Source organism: Pelmatolapia mariae, linkage group LG9 (genome assembly GCF_036321145.2).
Source record: "Pelmatolapia mariae isolate MD_Pm_ZW linkage group LG9, Pm_UMD_F_2, whole genome shotgun sequence".
Taxonomy (NCBI): Eukaryota; Metazoa; Chordata; class Actinopteri; order Cichliformes; family Cichlidae; genus Pelmatolapia; species Pelmatolapia mariae.
In genome coordinates this window covers 26,115,541-26,128,186 of record NC_086235.1, presented here as the reverse complement: position 1 = coordinate 26,128,186, position 12,646 = coordinate 26,115,541, and the positions used below count along the sequence as shown (strand labels likewise).

Sequence of the window (12,646 nt, the reverse complement as noted above, 5' to 3'; positions counted from 1 at the left end):
ATGGGGAGACTTCTCTTTAAAGGCAAAATTAACCCATAACACCACAATATCAGAAGGCCAACACAAAAATTTAAACCTGTTGCTGCTAGTTTTTTAATTCTGAGTACCATTTATTTTTTGATTGACATCATACTTATAATTGTCAGAATTCCCAGAATGACTTCATGCTCCATGGGTTTGATCTTAAATTGAAACAAAAGAATAAAAATATTAACTTCAGACATAAAAAAAAGAAATGCAATAACATGTTGTTTAGAGTCCTTTTTTTTATTAAAGCAATTTATGATATATTATATATCATCCACTTATATAGTACTCTGCAACAGCCATGATTCACCCCTCATTTCTTTAAACTGTGCAAGAAGCTGGACTATCTTATATTTTTTATCAGTGGTTTTGCACATTACTTCCTCCAAGACTAATAAAGGTCTTTCTAAGGATTTTCTTTGGACATGGAATTCATTTTCACTCATTTTCAACACGATCATTGTGCCATCTGCAAAATAATGTTTAATGCTTTCTTAAGCCTCTTTAACAGTGACGTATGAATTACTTGAGAATAAAAAGGTACCTATTTAAGAGATGAAGCAGTGTTGATGATTCCAAAAGAGATATTAGCCCAAATGTTTGCAAATCTCAGCATTGATTGAAGTGTGTACAAAATAAGGAGGAAACCAGACAAGCAGAGAACAAAAGAGAACTGGCAAGTCTAATAAACTATCCACATCTACAAACCCCAGTCTCAATTCATTCTTTCTCCATAAGCTGTTATCCAATCTAAATCTGGATGTGGATATGATCCGAGGTACTTAAACAATACACACAAGATTCTTTCTAGAGATACCTACCTTGAGTCTTGGAGCTTTTCTCTTCCAAATGGCAGTCATTGAAAATGAATCGATGAATGCTGCTTTTGCTGAATTATGGCGATTGCATTGTCTCACCATGATCGCAAGATATGCATTAATAGACTGCGAATACAAAATGTAAACATTTTTTAAGTGTTGTCAAGTAATAAAACACTGATAGTTGCATTGTTGTCAGTAAAGATCACTGTACCTCACTTTCCAACTCCATGTCCGGACCAATTTGTTGGATATCCCAGTAGAATAATTTGTAAGCACCAATTTTTGAGAGTAGAACATGAGGACTCTTTCCAGCCCAGGCATCCATTATATCTGCAAAAAGTAATGAGAAAAAGAGATAAGTCAGCAGGACAAAATGTAAATCAAAATTTAAGATGCATAATTTCTTATGTAGTTGCCTGACAAAAGACGTGTTTCAGGGTAAATACTTTTAAGACGCTGATAAAATGGGCACATGGTTTAACAAAAAAACAGAGTACTTAAATTTGCTTTTATTTGGGGGTAAAGTGACACAATGTTCTCTAAACAAATTTAAATAAATTCATATTAATAAAAGAAAAGGAATTTAAATACATAGCAATAGAAATGCTCCTGCCCCCTATCAAATCTTTTTTCCAGCAGAAACACCTATTACAACAAAAATTTTAATTATGTTTTTTCTTGAAGCTACATGAATAGATTTTAAAATACTCATGTTCAAGGCTTGCACCTGTGGCCTTCACCATTACATAACCATTTCTGGAAAAATGTTATTTTTCTCCTCCAAAACTATTATTATTATCTTTAAAATAGAGTGTCAATTTCTGGGCTGTTAAAAGCAGCATCTTAAAGAGTATTTGATCTTTCAGACTATTGCTGGCAGGCAGTCATTATCACAACATTAATATACTGCTTGTAGTGGGCATTCTATGTCACTAACAGCATATACGACAGCAATTTTAGAAAAGAAGAAAATGATGAACATACACTACTAGTCAAAATTAGGGACACACATTCCCATTCAGTGTTTTTCTGTGTGTTCATGCTTTTCATGCAGTGACAATCATCTTAGGTGACTACCCCATGAAGCTCACTGACAGAAGGCCTAGAGCAGGGGTGCCCAATCCCAGTCCTCGAGAGCTACCGTCCTGCAGCTTTTAGATGGATCCTTGTTCCGACACACCTGAATCAAATGAATGGCTTGTTATCAGGCATTTGCCAAACTTTATGGCATGCTGAAGAGGCAATCAAACCATTTGATTCAGCTGTGTTGGAGTAGGGATGCATCTAAAAGCTGCAGGACAGTAGCTCTCGAGGACTGGGATTGGGCACCCCTGATCTAAGATATAAAAAATATTTTTGGTTCTTTCATACTTTTTGGTTTACTACATCATTTGTTTTAGGGTTAGTGCTCCATATGTGTCCATTCATAGTTTTGATGCCTCGAGTTCTAATCAACAATGCATCTACAAAATAGACAAGGAAATTAAAGATTGAATTTAAAGATTCTTTTAGGAAATATACCTAAAAAATCTGGTTAAAGGTGTAAAATTTGCTATGCCATGATCTACAGAGTACTGAAACAAACACTGTCATAGGAACAAAAGTCCTTTTTAAAAAAATAAAAAAATATTATATTTACATTTCTGTGCAACAGGTTCAGTGTATCTTTGACGTGGTGATGCTGGAGGTGGTGCAGGGCTAGCTTGTGAGGCTGTTGCTGGGGCTGGTGTCACAAGTGGAACTGTTGCTTCTATGGTTTGTGCTATAGATTGCTGGGCTGTAATCTGTGGAGCTGAGGCTTGTGTGGTTGTAGCATTTGGAGCTGTGGTCTGTGAGGCTGGCTCTGCCGTTGTGGTCTGTGAGGCTGGCTCTGCCGTTGTGGTCTGTGAGGCTGAGTCTGCTGCCGTTGTGGTCTGTGAGGCTGGCTCTGCTGTTGTGGTCTGTGAGGCTGGCTCTGCTGCTGTTTGGGATTTGGTTTGTAGAGCTGTAGCGTGTTCTGGTGCTGTAGCACTTGTGGCTGGTTCTGGTGGTTTGTTCTCTTTCTGTGCTGTTGCTCCTGACTCTGGATCTGATACCGTTGTTGCTATACCTTGTGGAACTGGAGATGGATGTTGTGTCTGAACTGGTAGTGATGCAAGTGATGCCATTGGTGCTGTAGCCTGAGTAGCTCTAGGAGGAGGTGGTGGTGGTGCTCCCGCCACTGGTGCTGCTGTAGTCTTTGGAGCTAGAGCAGATGCTGGTGCTGCTGCAGCTTGTGGTGCTGCTGGACCTGGTTGTGCTGTTAGTAATGTGGCTGCTGTTTTCTTTAAACCCCGGTGTGGCACTCTTGGCATGCTGTCTTTGCTTAACTTTAGTTGGTCAATATTTACTTTTGGAATGATTGTCCCATTGGAATCCTGAAGATCTGCACTTTTACCTTGGATTGCTGTAATAATGTAAGGGCCTAAAAAGTTTGCTTCAAGTTTTCCCCCTTTCCTCTGCTGGCTTCTTATGTTAGCTCTTAAAACTTTGTCACCAACTTTGAAGACGACATCTCTCTTCATCATTTTTATTTTGCCCTTTGTTTTTTCCTGAGCTTTGACCACATTGTCCTTCACCAGTTCCAACAGCTTTTGATGCTTTTGAATGTCTTCCGACAGCTCCTCCTGCCCCACAATGTCTTCCACACTCTCATCAACCTTTGAATCAAAATACATGTCTATCATTACTATAATTTGTGTAAGATACACAGATAATACATAAAAGAACTGAGAAATACAGTGAAAATTTACATTAAGTGTCTTTGGTAAGGTTTTAAGACACAATGTATTGCTGGCAAAGATTCAGTGTATCTTGGGATTGATTGGACATGAAGAAAACTGTTATTGAGGGTTTGAACAATCCATAAAAATATTCAGTGGTGTAGTGCTTTTATGGTGGTGATGTAGCATCCATTGAAACTGATCTCCCTGCGCCTCAAAAACTAAAAAAGTTTCGTTGTGTGGGATTTTCGTGTAGTTTGTCACAGACAGAAAGACATACCATGAACTCTTCTGGGATTTCGGAAGGATAGCGAGCCTCTCTGCCAAACATTAGGTAATAAGGTGAGTATTTGGTGGTCACTTGCTTTTTAGTTCTGATTCCAAACATTACAGCATCCAGATACTCATCCCACATTTCTGGATGGTCGCCAACAACTTTGCACAGGGCTCTGACAATGAAAGCACATAGAAGACATTCATATGAAAGATCATTTACATTTTTTAATAGTTTAATGTCATGCATTCATGTTTTGGTTGAAGGGAACCCCCATAAATGTATAACATGTACTCCAAGAATTTACCTCTGGATGGTGCCATTCATTTTCTCCACCAGCCCATTTGTTTGTGGGTGATAGGGGGAGCAGAGGCTTCTTTTAATTTTTAACAATCCGCAAACCCTTTTGTTGAGCTGCAAAAGCAAGTAATATACACTGACTATAAGCGCATTACAATAAGAATTTAAATAAACAGCTGTCATACTAATATCTCAAAAATAGATTTATAAAGAACAGAAAATGAACCATTTTCCAAAAATTATTCAAATATGAGTTCACATATTTTTGCCAAAGACTAAAGTACTTACAGAATTGACAAATTCTTTGCCTTGGTCAGTAAGAATCCTTTTTGGGGCTTCGAACTGGTGGACAAATTTTATGAGACAGTTTGTCACTTCCCCGGCTGATTTTGACTTTAAAGGGTATGCTTGTGGCCATTTTGTAAAATAATCAATAAAAACACATATGTATTGATGTCCATTGTTGGTTTCAGTAAGTTTTCCAATTAGGTCCATCCCAACCAGTTCAAATGGCTGAGAGACCTTAAAAACACAATCATAGTTAAGTTAATAATACTGAAATTACACAGAATGCTAGTCTACTGTTATAATTTTTTCAAGTATATAATCAGTAGGTTTCTAAGCAAAGAAAACATTGTGTGATTAAATGTGATTATTTGCTATGGTCGATGACTAACCTTTATCGGAATGTATTCCACTGGTTTTTTAATTGTTGCAGCACTTGCCTGGCAAAGTGCACACTGGGAAACCTAATCAAAAATAAAAGCAATTCAATAAGAAACACAAGAGTTGATGATCAAGGTTTACATAACTTATTATGAGAGATACAGAAACATTGTTGTGTTCCTCTTAAAATAAGTTAGCTGTAGTAGAATTACATAGAGTTTGTTTTGGAGTACCCACCCAATTATTGATGTCCACTGACATCCCTGGCCAGTAGAACCGCTTTGAAATGGCTTCTCTTGTTTTTGTTTGCCTGCAATGGGCCCCAGTAGGACTGGCATGAAAATCTGAAAAAATTGTGTTTGCCTCATCAGCCCCACAGACTACCGTTGTCTTTATGGTTTTGTCTGTGCCTTTGTAGCGCCAGTAAAACAGCTGCTCCCCTAAACATAAACAAGAAAATAGAAAAGTTTATCATAGCTGTTTAAACCACAGGTCTATATGTGGTAAAAGTCATGACAATACACCTTGAATGTAATGAATCAATTATGTATGTGATATAATTTTGGGGTGACTATTGGACTGGTTCTCTATAATTATGACAGTATGACTACTTCAGAAACCGAAAAGATTATGCCACACACAAGACTGTATTAGTGATACTAAAAAAGTGATGGATGTGTAAAGCCATTATTACTAATGGCCTTCAGATATCATGGAGTTATTTTTAATACAAATATCACTTCAAAGTAGTTTCATTCCACATTTCCTGCTGTCAGTAATTTTCCACATATGTAATTTAAAGACATAAAGACATAACAGTGGGTACACCTGCGTAAAAGGGTGTGGCACATACCACTCCAAAAGTAATTACGACGTAATATATTGTAGTTAAGATATAAAAGGACAAAAACAGTTCTTAGTTAACGCTGTCTACTTAATAGCAAACCTTAAAACTTTTACTTTAATAAACGCCCATGTGCCTATTAACTGGGGTTAACTAGGTCAAAGAAAGGTCAAGCTAATTAAATCGGTTAGTGCAAATTAAGACTACACATTATGCCTTTGTATATGTGTTAATATATATGTATTGATGACATTTATAAACGCTACAAAGTTGCTGTTATTACCTTCAATGTCGTAAATAGCAGCTTTTCTTCGGAGAAGAAAGTTCTCTTTCTTCGTGAAAAGCGCTGGATACTCGCCTTTCAGTTTATATGCAACCAAAATCTTGTACTCAAATTAAATTTATCGAGTCTGCTGTTTTCCAGCTTTTTCTCTTTATTGCGTCGACTGCAGATCAGTGACAAGTAGCGTACAGAACGGAGCTGGGCAAGTGGCTCCTCCTACTTTGCGCGCTCTCGTGAATGGGGAAATAATTTTTGCCGGGGGTAACTACTTTGGCACAACACCGCCCCGGGCAACCGCCCGTGTCGCCCGTATCAAAAACCGCTACTGGGCCGAAGACACCTACATTTTTAAATGTAAGTGTTTTTTGAAGTAGCGAAACAAATGTTAAGATGTTAAAGTAAAGTTAATAATGCAGGTAAATGGAAGTAATTTTTACAGTCGTTAAACTTACGACATAAACGTATGTACATCAGTCACGTAGATGTACAGTCCCTCTCTTTTTTAACATAAAGGTCAGTTAATATTACTCTTCCTGGGTCACAAAATAAACTGTTAACATATTTTCATGTAGATGTGTAAACTTCAAATATCTACGTGGTTTATCAAGACATCGCATATTTGCAAAAGTGCTCTGACATTTTTGGAGACGTCTGTTACCCACCAGCTCAATAGCTGACCGGGAGCCGCCGAGAATACTGGCTAGTTTTCAGTTTTCCAACCCCGTGCTGTCTTTCACTACTCAGGTTAAACATGATATATAAGTCACTTAGATAACTTCTAAATCTTAATGTTTGGCTTTTTTTCAGTGTTTTATTTGTTCCTGAGTAAATCGGTTTGGCTGAGATTGAGTTTTAGTTTTCACACAGCTGAATAAACCTCAAACAGAAAACCGATCAAACAGAAGTGTGAGATGGTCGATTGTACTTCAATGTCCTCTTATATTTTAGGGCGCAAGGAACAGACAACTGCTTTCATGAAACTCCGGTGCGACAATGAGCACCTTTTCACCGGTGCTAAAAACTCAGCCACTGTGGGTCGGAGGTACAGCAACAGTATGCAGTTTTTAATCTGTTATGCATAAGGGAGAGTGCTTATTCTTTCTTTTAGTCCAAGGTTTGTACATTTTGCTGTGGATGCTGTTCAGGAATTAACAACATTGATATGTTTTATTATTTTCTGTCAGGGCAATTCTTGAGAAAATAGGCGCCTGGAGGGTAAAGTCACTCCTTTGCAGGCCAAAAAAAAAAAAAAATCAAAGTATGTACAGCAGTATTCAAATATGCGTTTTTAACTAGTTATGAACTTATTCATGTAAACCTGTACGGTTGCTTTTTTTTTTTTTTGTCAACTGCCACTTTTTATTTTCTCTGCCTTTAGGATTGCAAGTATCCAGGGTCAGGCGAGAGAGTGAGCGGTAAGCCCACTGCTGCTACATGGCCCCAGTTTGCCCTCATGGATGAGGTGTTAGGAGAGAGGCCTTCTACCAGGCCTCCAGTCCTATTTGCCTCCTTCCAGGAGGACACTGCATGGCCCAGTTCAGCAGTGGGTAACCAAGTGTTGGATGAGGAAGAGCAGGAGGATGAGGGGCCAGGTGGAGCAAAGAAGGGAGAAAAAAAAGGACAGGGATGATGAGTTGTTGGATTTAATCAGAGAGGACATGAGATTGCAGAGGGAAATGGAGGAAAGAAGAGCAGAGGAAACAATAGAGAGAATGGACAGACTGTTTGGTTTGCTTGAAAAACTTGTTGAGAAAAAAAGATTAAATTTCTGTGAATAAAAATGTAAATGCTTCACCTTTATTTGCATTGTTTTTTTTGTTTGTTTTTTTTTACAAACTATCTACAACGTAAATTTTCTTAACACAATTAAAATGTCTGAAAAGAGTAAAAATAGAAAAAAAACAACAAAAAAATTGAATTGTTTAGAATTATTATTAACCTGAATGTCCCAAAGGTACTTTTAACCAGGCCTGATCTTTGGCTGAGCAGGAAGTCTCGGGCAGTGCTGCTGAATGTGCTGGACCAGGACTAGAGAGACGAAGGAGGTGATACAAGTGAGACCTTGGTTTGTATTTCCAGCTAGTAAGTGGAGCATCATACAGGGTGATCTCCAGAAGGTCTAGGGATGCTCGTTTCCACTGTCCACCGCATCTTCTGTCACTTGGGTTTGCAGGGCTGATGTAACTGACGGCTGCCATGTCACTAAGATGTATTTAGAAAGATGGAAAACAAAGTGGTGCAAACAATCCTGTTAATAAAGATATAACAAGTAATATTTAAAAATGCACTACTAACAGAATACTTGCCTGTTAAAAATAATTGTGGTCCTGGGTAGCTCCTCCAGGGCAGACACCTCAGCAGATAGCTGGAGACCACCACTGACTGCCTCCAAACCGGTCTTGCCATCACCTTGCACATCATCCTCGGGCACATCCTCCGAGTCCATAACGTCACCTGCACTGAGGGAGATGTTGTGCAGAACAGCACATGCATTTATGACCTGAAACAGATGTTTTGTTTTTTAAATAAGGTGTTTATGTACATACACTAAAGTTCCCATTATGTCATTATAATTATTCAAAAAACAACAGCACTATATTGTATTGACTTACATGTGGTACAAAGGTGGGGTGCACCTCCAGCGCTTGAAGGAAGATGGCCCGGAACCTCATCTTCATCATTCCAAAAGCACGCTCTATAATAGATCGTGCCCTGGAATGATGAGAGTTGAAGCGCTGGGGTCCCACACCTTGAACTGACCTCTTGTACGGAGTGATGGGGGGTGGATGTTGGAGACATGGGTACCCTCCATCTGCAAGGATAAAATGCCCTGGAGAAGGGTAAATGGCCTGCCGGTACAGTGGGCTGTTACGTAGCACCCTGGAGTTATGCACGGACCCAGGCCTGCCCACTTATGTGTCGATGAAGCAGCCCAGATGGTCACAAACCGCCTGCAGGAGTATGGATGGGAACAATTTCCTGTTCCTGTAGCACTGACCATCAGGGCCGCTGGGAGGCTTGATGCGAACATGGCAGCCATCAATTGCACCAGCAGCCTTTAAAAAGGCTCTGTGTCTTGCCAGCCCTGCAACCCCATGAGACATGACATCTAGGTCTTCAGGAGTCTGAGGGAGGTGGATGACCTGATGCCGAATAGCCACCACCTCCTCTGTGACCCTGTGGATGATGCGGTGAACAGTGGAATGAGGTATTGCAAACACCCTGGAAACGACTCTGTAGGATGCTCCACTTGCCAGCCAGAAAAGAAACACAAGGACCTCAATTGTGGCACCCCAATCATGTGTTTGCTGTTGTTCTTCTTAAAAAAAGTTTTACATATCAAAACATTATTTTGATTCTTATACTTAAGTAAAATGCACTGGTTCTTTTTTTTTTTGTCTGTCCCATTTGGTTCTTTAGCCGTCAGAATTGTTGTCTGAAGACCAACAAGGATACCAAATGGATTTATTTTGCCAAATGGATCATCATGGCATTGCCGTATTGGTCCATTTGATCAACCTTTGTTGTTATTATTTATTTTATTTTCGGTTGTTACAGATGGGACAGACATGACTGGGGGATAGGAAAGAGAGGAAGGAAAAGAAAAACAGAAGGGAAGAGGGACAGTGAGAAAGGGCACTTACAAAGACAAAGAGAAAAAGAAAAAAAAAATCTGGAGAAGGCATGGAGAAGATCCAGGCTTCAGACATCCAGAGGCCCCAGAGTGCGAGAGCCCAAGGTGGACCACCGGAGGGGCATCCGTGCCACCCTCCTGGGAAGGGCTGAGGAGATCCCCAGACGAGGGGTCACCCAGTAGCCACGGAGCAGAAGCCAGAGGGGGCTGCACTGGCGTGCCCGCCGACTCTGCCGGCAGCCAGCTGTGCCAGAGTGAACCGAGCCGCAGACCCCGAGGCCGGAGGCCCGGGGGGTCCCCTTTGCCCCGGAAGAGGCCTGACCAAGCAACAGGCACCAAGCCCCGCCAAGTAGCCACCGGGAGTGAGCTGGTGCATACCTGAGCGCCCAGCCCCGGACACCAAGAACCACCAATGCACCAACCCCTGAGGGCATCAGTCACTGGCAGGGAGTGTGGTGAGGGGAGATAGACCTCCACACTTTGGAGGGCCTGGGTGTTCCCAGAGAGGTGGAGTCTAAGACCCGACCTGACATATAGACACAGACAAACAGGCACACACAGACACAAACATGTACACACAATCACACTCCCCAAACATACTCTATACCCCGGGTCCAGGTACCCTCACCCCCAGAGGGGGAAACGGCATCCAGACCCAAGAGATGTGACCCTTTCCCCCGGGGTGGAGGCAAGCAGACCGCCCCAGGCTCCGCGGCAGCAGGGAGGCCCATCGGACAGCCAACACCTCCTCCCAGCCCCCCCGCCCCGATGGCTAGTAGAGAACGGGGGTGTGTGAAGACCCCATACCTCCCTCCTCCCGCTCATGTGTAGTGTTGCTGCGTGTTGTTCTAAAGTGCATTTTAAACAAGGGAGGGCATGGTGCTGCTGCCAGAGAGCAGCAGGTGTTAGCACGGCCCCTCCCGAGAACCCTCAATGTCTACATGGATTTAAATTTGAGAGGTGGGCACCGGTGCCAGAGGTAGGGTTGAATACACAGACCGTCCACTGGACGCCGTTAACGTGGTCACCCTCAAGGCCCTATATATGTGTGTGTGTTATGAGAGTGTGAGGAATGTGGATGTCTAAGTTGTGGAATAAAATTGAGGCACAGGTGGCCAGAAGGGGACGGGGGGGGGGGAATGCCTCCCCTGCACCCTGGTGACACACCCGCACCCCAAGGCCCTACCTGTGTGGGTGGGTGTGGTGGAGCGGGAAGAGGGAGGCAGCCGGGGATGGGGAGGAAAAGAAGGGAGGGGCAAGATGCCCCTCCCGAGGGCCAGCTCCCCCGCTGACCCCAGTAGGCACCCCCGTCCTCTGGTACCCACCAAGGCAAGGGAGCCCAGGCCCATCCAGACCGGGGCCTATGGCAGCAGCACCGCCAAGCCCCACAGGACCCGGGGAAGCCCACCCTACCCCACCGCAGAGGAAACTGTACCCACCCCAACATTCAATCATCTCCCAAACTACACAAGACAACAGACACCCAGGTTAGGTTGCACTGGTTCACTGTAAAAGATATAACAGCAAATAAAATCACGTCTACATCTGAGTTTTATTTAGCTAGTAAACAGATTTCAAATACGTACATCAACGATGGGGAAAAAAAAATGAAGACATGTATTTTCACTGTACCTGAACTCGGTTATCTCTTAGTCAGAGATAAGCTACAACAAATCAGTCGTTGCAGAGGACTGATTTGTTGTAGCTCTTCAATTAACAAAAACAAGACAAAAATAGCGAGATTTTCAACAGCATCCATCATTTCACCAAGGGGGAGAAAGCGTTAAGGGCGGGAACAGCTGGTGACGCAAATGTGAAGGCTAGACTGTCCCATTTCACAAGCCTCGCACTTCCAGCCTTCTCGGTCTTCGAGAGACCCGGCCCGGGCCCACGTAGGTCCTCTGCAGGATGCAGCCTACGTTTTGGGACACAGCTAGACACACAGACATGCGCCTGTCTGCAGCTGGTTTAAATAAACAGAAAAGTCACTCTGAAACAAATGCTTCCCAATACAAAAGTACAACTTGTACTGAAAAAAATCTTTCACCATGAGCGTCAGCAATGTCCAGTCTACAGAATTCTCAGTTTTCATGTCAGTCGAGTTTATTATATGGACGTGGTGACAGTGTAAAGGCAGCCTGTACTTCTGATTTTCAAACGAGTTTTGGGAGCCATTTTAACATTTGACTCTATGGAAGAGTTGCATGGAGGGGGCTGTGCATTGGTGACATTTATGAAAGAACAATAACATCTATTACAATATTGATAATATTGGATAAAAGAGAGCAATGATGGCTACGTTTTGAGGGTAAAATGATGGCTGTAGACCAAACGCTGTGGGCACAGCAGGAGTTGAAAGAGAAGATTTTAAGATACGTTTTTTTCCTGGCAGTTGAACTGTCTCATTCTAACCTCCAACATTCCGTCCCATACACACCCATTATAAACTCCGAAACTGGTGAAAAAAAGCATGAAACCTAAACTGGGACTGAAGAAAAAGTATAAAAGATATTGAAAAGATAAATACAAGCTGGATAGTTCAATGTCTTGGTTTCATTTTAAAGTTTGAATGGTGGCTCTAGGTCAGTGTATGTGGAAGTAGTTAGAGTTGAAAGAGGAGTAAGTTGAATGAAAATTTGAAGATTCTCCCATTGAAATACATTGTAATTTTTTGCTGAATAAGGGAGAATAATTTGAAAAATATAAAAGTTAAAAATGAGAAAAATACAAGCACACATGTCTAAAAAAAAAGAGGAACCTAATGGTGGTTGAATGGTTTTTCTAAGTTGAACGGTGTTGAAGGAAATACCGTACACAAAACGTACAGAAGATGAAAAGTAGAATAATACTGTGGATGCTTAATCAGCATCCACACTAATAAAACACACAGAGACTTACAGATTCAGATTTGCTGACTGCAGAATGACTGACGCTGATGGGTCAACGATCAAGCGAAGAGTAGCATAGGTCTGCCATCTTAAGAAGCTCTCCTGATTACTGGAATCAGCGATAGGTGCGATAATGAGCACAGGGGCGTGGGCCTGGGGTGGGAGCCC

General features: G+C 41.8%; 1 protein-coding gene across 1 annotated transcript in view; it reads left to right on the top strand.

Annotated features, from left to right (window-relative positions):
- The window catches only part of LOC134634170 (vascular cell adhesion protein 1-like), a 383,264-nt gene that overhangs the window by 291,644 nt on the left and 78,974 nt on the right, over positions 1 to 12,646 (top strand). The window lies entirely within an intron of this gene.